The following is a 15,902-nucleotide window of genomic DNA, read 5'->3' on the forward strand; positions in this document are numbered from 1 at the left end:
TGAGCGCAGCATATGGCATGTCCGTTTTTCCTTCAAGCCACTTCTGACTCATTCCTTTCCCCACTTCTGTTCCTCTTCTGAGACCTTTCCTAATTCTAGCTCTCCTGCCTTCTCCTACCACCAAACCGGAGGTCTCCAAAGTAGGTGTGTGCAACCAAGTGGAGTGCAAGATGGTCCAGCAATTTCACTCCTCGGTATATGCCTGAAAACAAGCCAACCAACCTGAAAACAGGTACTCAGACAAGTACATGTACATGCATGCTCATAGCAGCAGTATGCACAGCAGCCAAAAGATAGAAACAGACCAAATGTCCCTTGACAGATAATGGATAAATTGTGGTATATACCTAATATTTGTTGTTGTTCAGTTGCTAAGTCGTGTCCAATTCTTTTTGACCCCATGGACTTCAGCCTGCCAAGTTCCTATGTCCTCCACTATTTCCTGGGCGTTTGCTCAAATTCAGAAAAAGACTCTGATTGAAGGCAGGAGGAGAAGGAGATGACAGAGGATGAGATGGTTGGATGGCATCACCAACTCAATGGACATGAGTTTGAGTAAACTCCAGGAGTTGGTGATGGACAGGGAGGCCTGGCTTGCTGTGGTCCATGGGGTTGCAAAGAGTCGGACACGACTGAGTGACTGAACTGAACTGAGTCGGTGATACTTTTTTTTTCTTTTTCTTTTTTTCTTTTGAGTCGGTGATACTTATATACTCAGCCATAAAAAGGAATGAAGTATTGCTGCATGCAACCAGGAGGGTGAACTTTGAAAATATTATGCTAAGTGAAAGAAATCAGAACAAAAGGTCACATATTATGATTCCATTTATATGTCCAGAATAGATAAATCCATAGTGATAAATCCATATATTGTTGATTGTCAAGGGCTGAGTGAGGATAGGAGGGGGAAAAACTGCTTAAAGGGTAAGGTCTTTACTTTGCAGTGATGGAAATGTTTTGGAAGTAGAAGTGGTGGTTGTATAACATAGAGAATGCACTAAGTGCCACTTTAAAATGAACTTTAAATTGCTCACTTTAAAATGGCTAATTTCATGTTATGAGTACTTCACCTCAATATTTTTTTTATAATTTAAGTTGATACATCATATTTTCATTTTTATTTAGTCCAAGAAATTTTTTTTTCTTCTTCTTTTTTTTGGACTTGGGCTCTTAGTTCCCTGACCAGCGATCAAAGCCGTGCCCCCTGCAGTGGAAGCATGGATTCAAGCCCCTCAATAAATTATTTTTGGAACAATGAAGTAGCAACTTTAACTGGTCAGCTGAGAGGTTTGAATGAGGTACAGGTTCCTTCAACTTTCATGCTGGGCAAATACCAGCGAGGGGTGGTTGAAAGGAATGGCCTAGGGGTCAGCAAGTGTGGCTTTGCTGCTGTGCCCTAAGCAGTAATGATAGGATGATGAGATAACTATAGTGATTACAGTTAACACTTCTACAATGTTTACCTGGCACTGTTCCAAGTGCTTTACATACTAAACTCACTAAATCCTTACAACTCTGACATGGGTACTATCACTTTTTCATTACAGATGAGAAAACTGAGGAACTGAGGTTTAAATGACTTGTCCAAGTCACAGATGAGGAAGTGGCAGAGTTCAAATTTGAACCTCGGTGGTCAGCCTCAACCCCCAGGCTCTGTGCTAAGTGTTTTCCATGTTTTATCTCATTTAATCCTATGAGTCACGTATTGTTGACTCAGGCTGGGACCTGGGACCCTTCACTGCAATTCTTATATCTTATCTGCCCTTTGATCAATTTCTATTGAATAAGGAGGCCAAGAACCCTCACAGGAAATGACATGGTGAAATTTGCTCTGTAGTGTCTGACTCTTTGTGACCCCCATGGACTGTATAGTCCATGGGATTCTCCAGGCCAGAATGCTGGAATGGGTAGCCTCTCCCTTCTCCAGCGGGTCTTCCCAACTCAGGAATCAAACCAGGGTCTCCTGCATTTCAGGTGGATTCTTTACCAACTGAGCTATCAGGGAAGCCCAAACTATCAGGGAAGCCCAAACATCATCATTATAGGAAATGTCATTATTCCTAACTAAAAAAAATCCGTGGTCCTCCATATTCAATGCCTTCCAGTCTTTCCTCTGCATGGATTCCCTTTCCATACTTATGAGAATTTGTATACTTTACGTATTTGTTTTTACATATTACTTTATATTTATATAGAGGTCAACATACTCTTTTTAAAAAAATAACTATTTATTTAGGCTCTTCTCTAGTTGCAGCAAGTGGAGGGGCTACTCTCTAGTTGAGGTGTGTGGGCTTCTCATTGCAGTGGCTCTTGTTGCTGTCGCGCATGGCCCTAGGGCTTGCAGGCGTCATGAGTTGCAGTACATGGGCCCAGTAGTTGTGGATCCTGGGTTCTAGAGCACAGGCTCAGTCGTGAAGGCACGTGAGCTTAGCTGCTCCTGACGTGTGGCATCTTCCTGGATCAGGAATGGAACCCCTGTCTCTTGCATTGGCAGGTGGATTCTTTTCTGCTGAGCCAAGGAAGCTGGGTCCACATAGTGTTGTCGTTCTCCTTGCTTCATCTTCATTTCCCTTTATACTGTACATACGACTAACTATATTTTCTTTGGCTTTCTCTTCACAAGACAGAGCTTTTGGTTGTTGCCAACTTCCCAATTCGGAGAACAACGTGTGGTACTAAGAGGTTTCCAATAAAACTTTAAATAAAAAAATGTACATGGTATTGGGTAGTATTGTGTGCCCGTGTTAGAATGAATAGTCATTCTGTACATGTTCTACTTTTTAAAATGTAACGTCTTCAATGAAAAAAAAAATCAGTATATAGAACTAGCTCATTCTTTTTAACAGATGGATATCCTGTACTGTGGAGATAGCACCCTTTATTTGAACAGTTTCCTTTTAATTAAGTCACTTTTTTTTTTCCAGTGTCATCTCTAATGCAAACATCATGGCAATGAACATTTTAGCGAGTGCCTTTCTGTGCTTACGTGTACCTATTCCTCTAGAATTAGTGTCCAGAAGTGGATTGCTGGCGCGATGGGTATATGCATTAAAATATCCATTTGTTGTTGTTTAGTAGCTACATTGTGTCTCTTTTGCAACCCTATGGACTGTAGCCGCCAGGCTCCACTGTCCATGGGATTTCCCAAGCAAGAATACTGGAGTGGGTAGTCATTCCCTTCTTCAGCCGTCTTTCGGACCCAGGGATCCAACCTGGGTCTCCTGCACTGCAGGCAGATTCTTTACCGTCTTTCCCGTCTGAGCCACCAAGGGACTGAGACTCAAAAGTTTACGGACTTTCCCACATGATGGGTAAACGACAGAGTCGCGATGCGACTGATGCGTCGGACTCCAGGGAGGACACGCCAAAGCTGTTCTCTACACTGTTCTCTACATTGAGTCCTCGGGCTCATTTGGTTATCTCTGAGCCTTGAGATATCACCAGGCTGGTCTTCTTCTCCCTTTTAAGTCTCAGACCACTTCGGGGCAGCGAAACTCCGACTCTCTTCGACTGCCACTCCCTTGGCCAGTCAGCACCCTCCCTGGAGCCTTCACGGCTCCGAAATGGCGACCAGCGCGATCTCCAGGCCACGCCCACTAGGAGGCGTGGCCAGAGTTCAGGCCAGAGCGATGGATGCCCGAGCCAAGTTTGAAGTCGGCTCCTAGGCGGGCTCGCGCAGAAGCAGAGAGCTGGTGGCGGCGCAGGTCGGGAGGAGGAGCACCGAGTGCAGGGCTCGCCTCCCGGGGCCGCCCGAGTCTCTCAAGTGCGGGCGCTGGGGCCGCCATCTTAGATGGCGGGATTAAGACGGGAACGAGAGTGAGACGGGAAGGCTTTCCTGCCGCTCTTGAGCCCCGGAGAGGGCTAGGTGGCCGGGCTTTGGGGTGTGTGCCCTGAGGCCGCGGAGCGCGAGTGGGACAATGCGAGAGCTGCCCGGGGCCCCGTCCCCTGGGCTGGGGACGCGCCGAATGTGATCGCCTCCCGCTCCCTCACCCGCCGCGGGGAGGAGGAGCGGACCAGACGCCGCCGCCGGACGACTGGACGCGGAGGCGGCCGGGCTCCCTCAGGTAGGCTGCAGGGCCGGGCCCTGGCAGCGGGGCGGCGGGGCTGAGTGGGCCGGGTTCCCGGGCGGCCCGGCTAGGGCGTCGCTGACGGGGCGGCCCCGCGGCGGTCGGGCGGAGGGCCGGGCCAGGCCGCTGTCACCCCGGGTGGCGCTGGGCGGGCGGGGGCCCCGGGGCCCGGTGTCATGGCTGGCGAGCCGAGTCCTCACATTCCCCACTTAAGATTTCCTTGTGTTTTCGGGAAAACGTGCGGGCGCCACCCTAGTTCCCGGTGCAGAGCAGTTGTATTTCGGCCACGGGAAAATCCGCCCAGAGACGCCTTGAATCCGTGTTGTCACTGAGGTGGACCACCGTCGTTTCTTTCTGGCCGCGGAGTGGGGGACCCGGGCTTGCATCTTCTCTCAAGTGACACCCTTTTCGGGAAGGTGAGAGCAGTCGGGGACAAGAGGAGGAAATAGGTCGGTGTCCCACCACAAAGGAAGGCATCGGGGCCTCCCCTTGGGGCTCAGGACTCTGCGGGTTACTGATGATACGATTGGGATGCTTACACTGACGGTCGGCCCCAGGATGCTTGGGAATAAAGATCCAGGGCTCCTTTGTGTGAAGTGAGAGCCGCCTGGACGCTTCAGCTCTGCAGCTGCAGAGGCTCTGCAGAGCTAGTCGATGCCCCGAGAGAGGCGTTTGGACATGAGGAGAGGCGAGGCGGCTGTGTTCATTCATTGTTCTCTTTCAGGGGCCCAGGGTGTGCCCCTTTCTCTGGTGGGAGGAAGGTTGGGGTCTGCTGTGCCTCCTCTAGGTGTGACGGGGTTCTGAAAAGTCTTAAGGAGGGAAAGGATTCAGCCCACGTTCATTATTTCTGCCTGCTTCGTCCTCTCGGGTCTGAGTGGAGGTAGGCTGCCCCTCCGTTCGCTCCCAAGTGTGAAAACAATACGCTGTGATTTGGATGGGTTTACCCAGGGTCTTGGTAGTTTGGAACAGCTCGTTTTGCCTGGGGGAGTTGAGGGAGCTCGTAGACTGGAGGGGACTTTCGTGCTGAGCAAATGCTCTTCAGGTGGGGAGGGCGGAGCAGGCTAAGTTGAGGAAACAGCTGGTACGGAAGCCCCCGAGATGTGCAGGAGTTGGGATGAATTTGGGGAGCAGCAAGCCGTCTGGGGTGCAGGAAGAAAGTGGTGAGAGATGAGGGTCTGAAACAAAGGTTGCCTAGCTTGCGAAGGATCTTTCTTTGTTGAAGATAGTGAGCTAGTTTAATTGGAGTTATTTTAGACGAGTGTTGCTAATTTTCTTGCTGATAATCGATTTCCCCCCTTCTCTTGATGATTTTAAAGCTGTTAGTAGTTGCACAGATTTACTTTGTTAAGCTCCGTCAAGAACATTTTGATAAATGCTTTATGTCAAATATTTTGCTCTTGCACTGTGGTGAATGAACATAATTCATATTTCTCGGGATTCTTGCAAAAGGTTCTTCTGAAGTTGTGCTTGCTCACGAAAATGTTGTCTTTATAAATGTAAGACAGTCTACTAATACCGCATTTTAAATGGTTGTTGACAACATAAATTGTGCTCCCCAGTTGCTTAGAAATTGGCAGATTATATGAAACATCTGAAAAATTGTAGAATGCAACTGAGTATTTTTAGTTTAGTAAATGTTTTATATAGTAAACTGTTTGGATTGATTCTGTGGATTCCAATTCTGTTTTAAAGTCTTTAGCTCTATGAACATAATTCTCCCCAAAGAGCTGTATTGTTGTGGTTAATGTTTGTGCTAAAGTGACTATTATGATATTAACAGACTTCATCTAGAAGTTCCTGAATCTTTCTTGGGTTGTGATGATTATATACCATTCAAGAACATTAAGATTAAAATTCTTTTGGCTTGTTTTCACCCTTATCACTTTAAGGGCTGTGTTGTTTAAAATGCAACAGAAACATTGAACCCAGTTGAACACAGGATACTTGGAAAAATTAACCTATTACTCTTTCTGTGTAAAAGCTTATTATCTTTTAGGTATGCAGTGTTTGTGATTATAAGTTGTAGTGAAATTGCTTAGTTTTCTAAAACTGTTATTTAACAAGAATTAAAAGATGTGTATGCCTTCAAAGGAGAAGGCTTGAGTGAAATACAGGAGAACATATTTTATAGGTTTTGGTTTTGCAGGAGAAAACAGTGAGAAGCAGATTAAGCTGGTCACTTATGATGAAAAGTATCTAAAAGATGAAATGGAGAATGGTTAAGCATTAAGTATTATATTAAAACTGCTCTGAGACTGGTTGCTTTTAGTTTAAAACTTGCCATTTGTGAAATCCAAAGTAGAAGTTTGCTCTGAGGATTAAACAACAACTTCTTGGAAGTTAAATTTGACTTCTCCAGAAGCACTAGGTTACTTATTAAATGGAAAATGTAATTAATAACTTCAAATTACTATTTCAAGTAATCTGTTAGTAGTAGGTGCATGATTCTATCACATTTTAATTCCAGATAAAGCTTTGTTAATAACCTGTTGCCTAAAAATAGAAAAATGTTACATGGGGAGTGGTTTTGTTTGCATGTTAACATAATAGCCCATACATAATAATCCTGGTCTTGGGAGGAGCTTGTTAGATGAACAGCATGCCTTAATGTTGACTTGCAGAAGAGAATTTTAACTATTGCCTTTGAAAGGCAGTGGACTATGTGACAGTGGGGGGTTCATGAAACCATAAAGTCAAGCTTTGACTTAAAAAGATCTTTTGTTTTTGAAATCATATGTGTTGTCAAAGTCAGTTCTCCGAAAGAAATGACTGTAGTTGGAAAATTGTTCACCTTGACTAAAATAATTGGGAAATCAAGGAACACTTGGGTTCATTTAGGATGAGGTTGTTTAGGGTTTTCGTTGCTGTGTTTATCTTTGTGTATGGATGTCTAAGAATTCTTATTTGCTAAACTGCCCAGGTTGCAAATGTGATACTAATTATTTTTGTGTTATAATTCAGTTAGTATTTTTGGTATAGGGCTTAACTACCTTGCCTGTAATCCTTGGGATAGTAATAGCTGGTTTTTTTTTTTTTTCCCCTTGCCTTAAAAGTTGTAAATAAAAATTCCTTAATTACATATCATAGTTTTCATCTTTAATTTTATAGTGGTTGAGTCATTCTGTTCCTCCTTTTCTCCCAGGATACTTGTGAAGCTCACAGTGATTTTAGTAGTTAACTTCAGATCTGTTAGCTTTTCTTCTAAAATTAATCCTAGAATGTCAGTTTAACCAAGGAAAATGTCAAGTGGGTGGTGTTCCTTTGTTACTGGTTTTGGCCCAGGCTATCTCAAGTCTCTCTGGCAACTCACTCAAGAAGTGTGTTAATTGCTTCACATTCCAGTCAGTGTAGATAGTTTTTCTTGAGGAACACTTGACACATAGTTTTATTTTTAGATCAGATTCTAAGGGATTTTACTGGGTGGGGATTAACAATCCTAAAACTGATTTGGAATGAAAACCTTTGTGATTTAGAAATTGTTTACATTTTTGGTTAATGAATGGGAAGTCACAGGCAGTGAAATGCTTTAGGGGAACCAGACATGTCTAATTGCTTCTGAGGATCCTGGTGGACCCTATGGGTGACATCTTCTTTCTGCCTGTTGGGTTTTATGTACTGTCATCCAGTAGCAAGAGTAAATAATACATCTTTACTGTGTTAGTCAAGACTTATCTCCTGTTTATTTTCTTCCAACCTGCTGGGGAAGGGAAAAGTGGTCTGATTTCTTTGAAGCCACTTAATACTAGGCATCACATTTGGACAGAGTATTTACTTTCTTCATCCGTAAATGTTTCTGGGGGAAGTCTGGCTAGTAATGGTTACCCATGTTACTGTATCTTTAAAATTATGAGTTTTCATTCTTAATCTGGGTTCTATGGAAACATACTTCTTTCTTCTTTTCAAAAATTAAAAAAAAAAATGATAGTGTAATTCCTTTACGATGTTGTGTTACTTTCTGCTGTACAGCAGTGGGAGTCAGCTATATGTGTACCTGTATCCCCTCCTCCTCAAGCCTCTCCCAGCCCCTGTCCTGCCTCTGGGTCATCACAGAGCGCCCAGCTGAGCTCCCTGTCTTACACAGCAGCTTCCCTACAGCTGTCTGTTCCACGCATGGTAATGTGTATATGTCAGTGCTTGCACTCGGAATTCACCCCATCCCATGCTTTTCCATGTTAGATAGCTTTTAACATCTGTCCTTTACCTAGGTTTGGGGTAGATGAAATCCTGAGTTTGCCTTAGAAGAACATGGCTTTTGTTCTCTGTGGCAAATCTCATTAGGAAGCTCAGTTTCTGGGAGAGGCATTTCCCTGGATCCAGATAGATTATTTTGAAAGGAGTTCCCATTTGCATTTTAAAAAGTTTGCTTATAGTAGAAAAAACTGGAAAAACTTCACGATAAGTCAACTGTGGTACAGCCACTTATGGGGCATGATGCATTTCTTGAACTATGGCATATATGAAGCATTTATGACACAAGAAATGCTATATCTGAATGATTGTAGTTCTGTTAAAAAACACCACATTGAATACAATGGAATACTATTCAGTAGTGAAAAGGAATTTATCTGTGCAAAGTCCAGGAGATGGTGAAGAGCAGGGAAGCCTGGCATGCTACAGTCTGTGGGGGTCTCAGAGCTGGACATGACTTAGGGACAGAACAACAACAAAACTGGTACATTCTCCAGTATGTAGAAACCTTGCAAACATCATATGAAATAAAAGAAGTCAGTCAGAAAACCCCACATATTCTGTGATTCTTTTTGCGTGAAGTGCCCAGAACGGGCAAATCTGCAGAGACAGAAAGTAGATTTGTGGTTGCCAGTGGCTGGAGGGAGAGGGGAATGGCAGTGAACAGTGATGGGGGTTTCTTTTTGAAGTATTGAAAATGTTCTGAAATTTATTGTGGAGGTAAATGTACCACTCTGTGAGTCTCATAAAAGCCATTGAGTTGTATACTTTAAATGGGTGGCTTGTAAGTTATGGGTGGGATATAAGTTGTATCTCAAGCTTTTTAGAGTCAAAAACTCAAAACCTACACATAGGAAGAAAGCACATGTAGATGTTACCAGTAGTTGTTAAACAGAAATTATTACTTTATATTACTTTTCATTGTCCCCGAATATATTGTTTTATAATAGAAAAATAGATATAGATAAATATATAAAGATAAGTTCTATTCATGTTGTGGGCCCTTATGTCCCTCCAGACATTCAGTCACTCTCAGTTGTCATTGACGGCTACATTTTTGGGCTTCTTTCAACTGTTTTCTACTTCCCTCAGGTTACTTCAGGCTTTTAGTACTGAATTTGCCTTAACTATCGTTAGAACCTCTAAACTGAACTCCCTTTTCTTGTTTCTTCCCATTGCATTTTTCACATTACTGCCAGATTCCCTTTTTAAATGTATATTGTTCAGTCGTGAAGTCGAGTCCGACTCTTTGTGACCCCATAGACTGCAGCACGCCAGGCCTCCCTGTCCCTCACCAGAATCTTAAATATTAGGTTTTATTAATCTTTTGTATAGATTATACAGTCACATGCTCCAGAATTGAAAGGATACAGAAAGTTACGCTGTTTAGAGGAACTCTGCTTTCTCCTTTGTTTCCCGTACCAGCTTTCTCTTGTGGAGGGAGGTGTATTACGAGGTTCTCGGGTATCTGCCTGCTCTGTGATGATACAGGAATATTCACGTGTCTCTGTGCTGCCCTTCCTTCCTGTGGCAGATCGTCCAGGAGTCTCCTTTGCTTTTCAGGCTCAGCATACAGTTCTTGCTTTTATATCTTGGTAGTGTGGATTTCTCTTACTATCTTCAGTGGAATTCAGAAGCCATTTATTATTATTTTCTTAAGCACCTAAGTAAGTGCAGCAGGCTAGTGTGGTAGAGGGTGAATTAGGCAAGTTCCTGCCTCAGTGACCTTATCTACTGAGGAGAGATTCACACGATTTCCTCACTTTTATCTGTTCCTCTTTTAAGAGCCATTTTGAACACCATCTTCTAAATACCATTTCCTGACATTTTTCTCATCGTGTTTTCTTCCTTGAACCCTACCTTAAAACCCGTGCATTTATTTTTCTTACGGCCTTTATCATATGGTCATTTGTGAGTTTATCATCCCATTAGATTATAAACTCAAGTTATTGCTTTCTACTCAGTGTGCAAGTCCTTTGTTGACATTTGTGAAAAAATTTCAGAAATTGAGGGACCAGGTCTGTGCACTTTGGTGAAACTGTTAAATCTAAATCACTTCATTTAATGCTAGATTTTATAATAAGACCTTTTACTTAAACTTCCATGGTTTGTGTCTGTACTTTTTTGGTACAGCAGCACACTGTGGCCTTGATATGTACTTACTGTGACATGTGTTTTATTAAAGTCCTTGTCCACCTCTCATCTTTTCTCAGGATTGGATCTTAATCGCCTTTGAATACCCGGAGTTTTTAGCACAATGTTTGGTGCCCCTGATTTCAGTTCAATTTGTTGAGTATAAGGTGCTAAATGATGCTTATTGAACTGAATTTTTTATATAGATGTCTTACATCTCTGGCTAGATTTAAGCTCCTTAGAGCTGAGGCATGTCTAATTTATAAAGCTCTAGTTCTTAAAACTTTGTTTTGATTATATAGTAAACATTATTTGCATAAGTAGAGATTCACAGGTTAATCGCCTGTGGATTTAGTTCCTTCCTTCTGCCCATCACACATTAATGCTTACAATTAAAATGGTATACTACTTACTAAACTCATACTCAGAACTTTGTAGCTTAGGATTTCTGTGGAAGGAATTAAGCTTGCTTAGCTTCCCCTTCTATTTTGCATTATCAGTAGAGTGCTCTGGGTTCTCAGTGCCAGCTCCCTGAGGACGTTTGCCTGCTTTAGCAGCTCGCTGACTTATTGGTTCAAGCTGCTCTTGCCACACTGGCTGTTTTCTTCTGCATTCATAGGCTTTCTACATGGAGGGTATAAATGATACTCTTCTACCTTCCTTGGTCTTAGTCTGGACTGGAGTTAGAGAAATGTGAATGTGAGAATAACCATCATAAATACTCTATGCCTGGTATTTATCTAGCTGTCTGACAATTCAAAATGGGCCCCTTAGGCTTTTTTGGGGGGAGTGGTGGTGGTAAACTATACATAATATAAAATTTACTATTTTAACCACATTTGAGTGTATTATTCAGTGGCATTAAGTGCATTCAAGTGTTGTGCAAACATGACCGCTAATTTGTTTCTAGAAATTTTTCATCATACCAGATAGAACCCTGTAACAATTATATTCATACAATAACTCCCAGTTCCTCTCTACCTCCAGCCCCTGGTGAACTCTACTTTCTCTCTGTGAGTTTGCTAGTCCAAGTATCTCATATAAAGGGAATCATTGTTGCTCAGTTGTGTCCCACTCTTTGCAGCCCCATGGACTGCAGCGCGCCAGGCTTCCCTGTCCTTCACCATCTCCCAGAGCTTGCTCAAACTCATTTCCATTGAGTCGGTGATGCCGTCCAACCCTCTAATCCTCTGTCATCCGCTTTTCCTCCTGCCTTCAGTCTTTCCCAGCATCAAGGTCTTTTTCAGTGAGTCAGCTCTTTGCATCAGGTGGCCAGAATATTGGAGCTTCAGCTTCAGCATCATTCCTTCCAATGAATTTTCAGGGTTGATCTCCTTTAGAATTGATTGGTTTGATCTCCTTGCAGTCCAAAGGACTCTCAAGAGTCTTCTCCAACACCACAGTTCAGAAGCATCAATTCTTCTGTGCTCAGCCTTCTTTATGGTCCGACTCTCACATCCATATGTGACAACTGGAAAAACCATAGCTTTGACTTTTGGACCTTTGGGGAATCATACAATGTTTATAATTTTGTATCTGGCTTATTTCACTTACTGTGTTTTCAGGATTCATCCATATTATACTGTGTGTCAGAATTTTATTATTTTTCATGGTTGAATAATATTCCTCTCTCTCTGTGTGTGTGTGCGCATGCATGTGCTAATTAGAGCAACTGAGCAAACCAGAAGTTTAGGAAGTTGGCTGTATTTGCATCTATGGACTTTTCCTCCTTTATAAATGTATTTGTATATAATGTTCTTCAAAGAGATAAATTAATTACACAATTAATGACTGCTTTTTTGAAAAAAAGTTTTTTATTAAGTTGATACATGTAGTTGTTGCTGTTACCTTCCTTAATACCCTTCATCCCCTTTTAATCTAAAATATACTCAGTTAACTTGTAAATAATTATTTCAGTTAATCTTGAGTGGTAAGATACACTAAGTGAAAAAAGTAGGATACTAAAATATGTACATTAAAGTTCCATTTTTTATAAAGAAAAACATTTACATGTACCTATTAAAATGCTTTCCCTTCAATTTCAAATACAGTGAAATCATCCTTCATTGTCTACCTCTTCCTCTGCTCAGGCTAGAAGTGACCATTCCATACTCCATATTCTTTTTTTTTTAATTCTTTTTTATTTATTTGGCTGCACCAGGTCTTTGTTGTGGCATGTGGGATCTAGTACCCTGACCAGGGATTGAACCCGGGCCCCCTGCATTGGAAGCGTGAGTCTTAGCCACTGGACCACCAGGGAAGTCCTATACTCCATATTCTTACTGCTTTCTTAAGAAGTTACTCCTTCTTCCTCCATCCCCCCCCCCCGCCCCCCCCACACGCAAAGCTGTCAGTTCTTGTTGTTGTAGGCCTCTTTGTCATCCTGAAAGCTCTTAGTACACAGTCAGTCTTTGGTAAGTCATGATTTTTTGTTTTTTCTTCTTTAAAAAGGCAAGGACTATTTTTCTGAACTTTATATTCTTCAAAGCCACTGGCAGTTGAAATAGATGATTAGAAATTGTCAAATGATGTGCTCCTTACACTTTTCCACTCAGTTCTGTGCCAAGTTGCAGTATATAGAGAGGCATTCTGGTTTTTTGGATTCTATATATCCGTACTTTCATGTGGTAGGTAGTGATTCAATATCCATGAGAAAGGTTTAGGATAAGTAGTGTAATTACATCATTTCTCCATTAATATTTTATTCAGATATTTAAACATTAATTTTGTGCAAGGTACTGTACTGGCGTGTGTGCTAAGTCACTTCAGTCATGTCTGGCTATTTACAACCCTATGGACTGTAGCCCACCAGGCTCCTCTATCCATGGGGATTCTCCAGGAAAGAATACTGGAGTGGGTTGCCATGCCCTCCTCCAGGGGGTCTTTCCAGCCCAGGGATTGAACTTGCGTCTCCTTTGACTCCTGCATTGCAGGTGGATTCTTTACCACTGAGCCACCAGGGAAGCCCTACTGTACTGGATGATGGCGTATATAACAAGATGTAGGAAATACATACAGTTCTTTTCCTTAAGGCATTCAGACTTTGATGTGTAATTACATAGGTTACATTTTCATATTTCGTTTTTTTTTACTCCTGTGGCAAAGTAGCTGGGTATAACTTAGAGTTTTAATGAATTAATGGTCCAATTTACAGAGGAAACCTTTGAACATGGCCTTGGTTTAAGGAAAATATTCTTGAAAAGTTGATTTAAAGTATTTTCTGGGAAACAAATGGTGCTCAGTTTTGCAGGTATACCTTATTGTAATTCTTACAAGTTCTCAAAACAAGCAAGATGCTTACCTTTGGTGGTTAGCATTGAAGACCAGGGAATTTTTCTCTGTGAAAGCCATCGACTCCACAAGGAATCATTGGAGAAATGACTGAATCAGATGGTTACTTCTTGAAATAGCTTTGGCAAGGTTGTAAACCTGGAGGACTACTTATCTTGAGGATAGATCTAAATGTCTGCCCAAGTGAGAGCTGCCAGTGTGCAGAATAGTGGATTCACTTATATTTCATGTCTTTATTTTATTAAATTTTTTTCATGTCTTTATTTTTGAAGAAAGCTCATGCTATTTTTTAAATCACTTGTTGATTATGCAGGACTTGCCACTAAAATTTGTGCCTTTTATGTGGAACAGAAATTATTGGTATGGTTAAGTCAGTGTTTCCAGGCATTAGCTTAGCAGGATGAGATGTCTGGGTGGTTTTTATTTCCTCTCCTTCCCCTTCCACTGTGTAGCTGTTTTTTACTTCATTATTACCCGACCATCAGAATGATCATACTTAAACCATATTTTATTTGTGAGTTGCATATTTTTCTACTTGTGTTTAAGGATATACTTTGTGAATAGCTCCATTCATTAAAAAATGAACAGTTGCTGCTTAAATGAAGAAGCAATGACTGATTTGGAGATGAAAAGTAAAACGAGTTAAAGAGTTTAGACAAAGTGACTTAAAATGAACAAAATGAAAAACTTCAGAGTTAAAATTAAATGGGCTCCATATGTCTTTCACTGTGGAACTGATGTTTTAATGTAATTGTTTGAACTAGCTGATGAACTTTTTAAAAATTAATTATCCTTTAAAAAAGTGAGGTTCTTTTCTAAACTTGGGCAGCCCGGCTTGCTAACTATTAGAAGGGTAGAGTATCACATTTCTTCATGTGCGTTTATGCTGGCCAGTCATCTGATGAAGTTACCAGTTTGTGGTCAGAAATTGAGAAAGAGGGATGAGGAAACTCCAAATATTGACACACACACTACCTTGCAGTGCCTCTGAGTTGCCCTTTTGGACTGGTTGGGAAACTGTAGCTGAGCCATTTCCAAACCAGACTTATTATTGTTTCCTAGCTTGGATGAGATGACATTTTATTTTTAAGTGTTTGAGTGTGTCTGTTTCAGCAGAAACTTTTTATGTGTGAGGGTGGGTTTTTTCCAGTGTTGTGTGACCAATTGAATGAAAAAAAAGGGAAAAAAAGAAAATAGAAAAACACTTACTCCTTAAAGAAAGCTTGGAGTAATCTTGAAAAATTGATCACCCAGTCCCTCAGATGTAACAGGGCTAGACTGAGCAAAGAAATGAGCTTAAAGGAGAAATGAGTGAAACTGCAATGTAAGTATGTTAAAATGAGTAGGGAATTCCCTGACAGTCCAGTGGTTAGTGTTCTGCGCTCTCACTGCAGGGAACCTGGGTTCAAGCCCTGTGGTGTGGCCAAAAAAAAAAAAACCCCAAAAAAACAAAAGCAAATAAGAAATGAGTATTAAACTATGTTTTTGTCCTGCCAAAAAAGTATTTTAATAGTGCAGGCAGTTTCAGCCATCACTCACTCCTCATGGTACTGAGCATATGTTCTTGGGAGATCTTGATTGCAGTTGAAGAAAGTGAATCTATTCTTTGTCATTCTCAATTCTCCCAAGCCTTATAATTTGACCATCTCATAATTGAGTGTGATTTTTTTTGTCTGAAGATACAGTTTTTAAAAAGACATCCTAAAGATAACAGCTTACCTTTAACTACTGCATACCAGATTATTTTAAGAGTTTACCTTAATTCATTTAATCTTCCCATAATCCTGATGATGAAGGTACATTGTGATCCTTACTTTAAAGAGGAAGAAGCACGGAGAAAGATGGCGTAAATGCCCTAAATATAGGCCATCGACTTAAGGAGAGATTAAAGGGGTTTTCTAGGTTAGTTCTTGACTGTATCTTACACCCTCTTTGCACCTCAGAATGTAGCCTGAAGATGTGATGCAAACTTAAGGTTTTTGTTAGGTTTCTGGGAATGCTGTTTTATAATTTTCTTTATGACTTAAAGTAGATCCCTTTCCTTCTCACAGGCCTTGTATGATTAACCCCACCTTGTCCTTGTGTTACTTCTTCATCTAAATTATAAGTTTATTGAGGGCCGGGATCAAGGCTACTCTAATTTGCCTCTCCGGGTACTTATTTTTCATAGGGCCCTCAGAGATATCCCTCCCCCGCCCCTTTTTTTTTTCTGTACCATGCAGG

General features: G+C 41.5%; 1 protein-coding gene across 3 annotated transcripts in view; it reads left to right on the forward strand.

Moving 5' to 3' along the window:
• The first annotated feature begins 3,693 nt into the window (after positions 1 to 3,693).
• RAF1 (Raf-1 proto-oncogene, serine/threonine kinase) overlaps positions 3,694 to 15,902 on the forward strand; it is a 72,051-nt gene continuing 59,842 nt past the window's right edge. Inside the window, exon 1 of one of the 3 annotated variants that reach the window (XM_043887016.1) lies at positions 3,694 to 4,064. The gene's annotated coding sequence lies outside the window, so the exon portion shown is untranslated. The remainder of the gene's footprint in view (positions 4,065 to 15,902) is intronic. The other 2 variants (XM_043887015.1, XM_043887017.1) reach the window with 2 other exon arrangements.

Source organism: Cervus elaphus, chromosome 24 (assembly GCF_910594005.1).
Source record: "Cervus elaphus chromosome 24, mCerEla1.1, whole genome shotgun sequence".
In the NCBI taxonomy this organism is placed as follows: domain Eukaryota; kingdom Metazoa; phylum Chordata; class Mammalia; order Artiodactyla; family Cervidae; genus Cervus; species Cervus elaphus.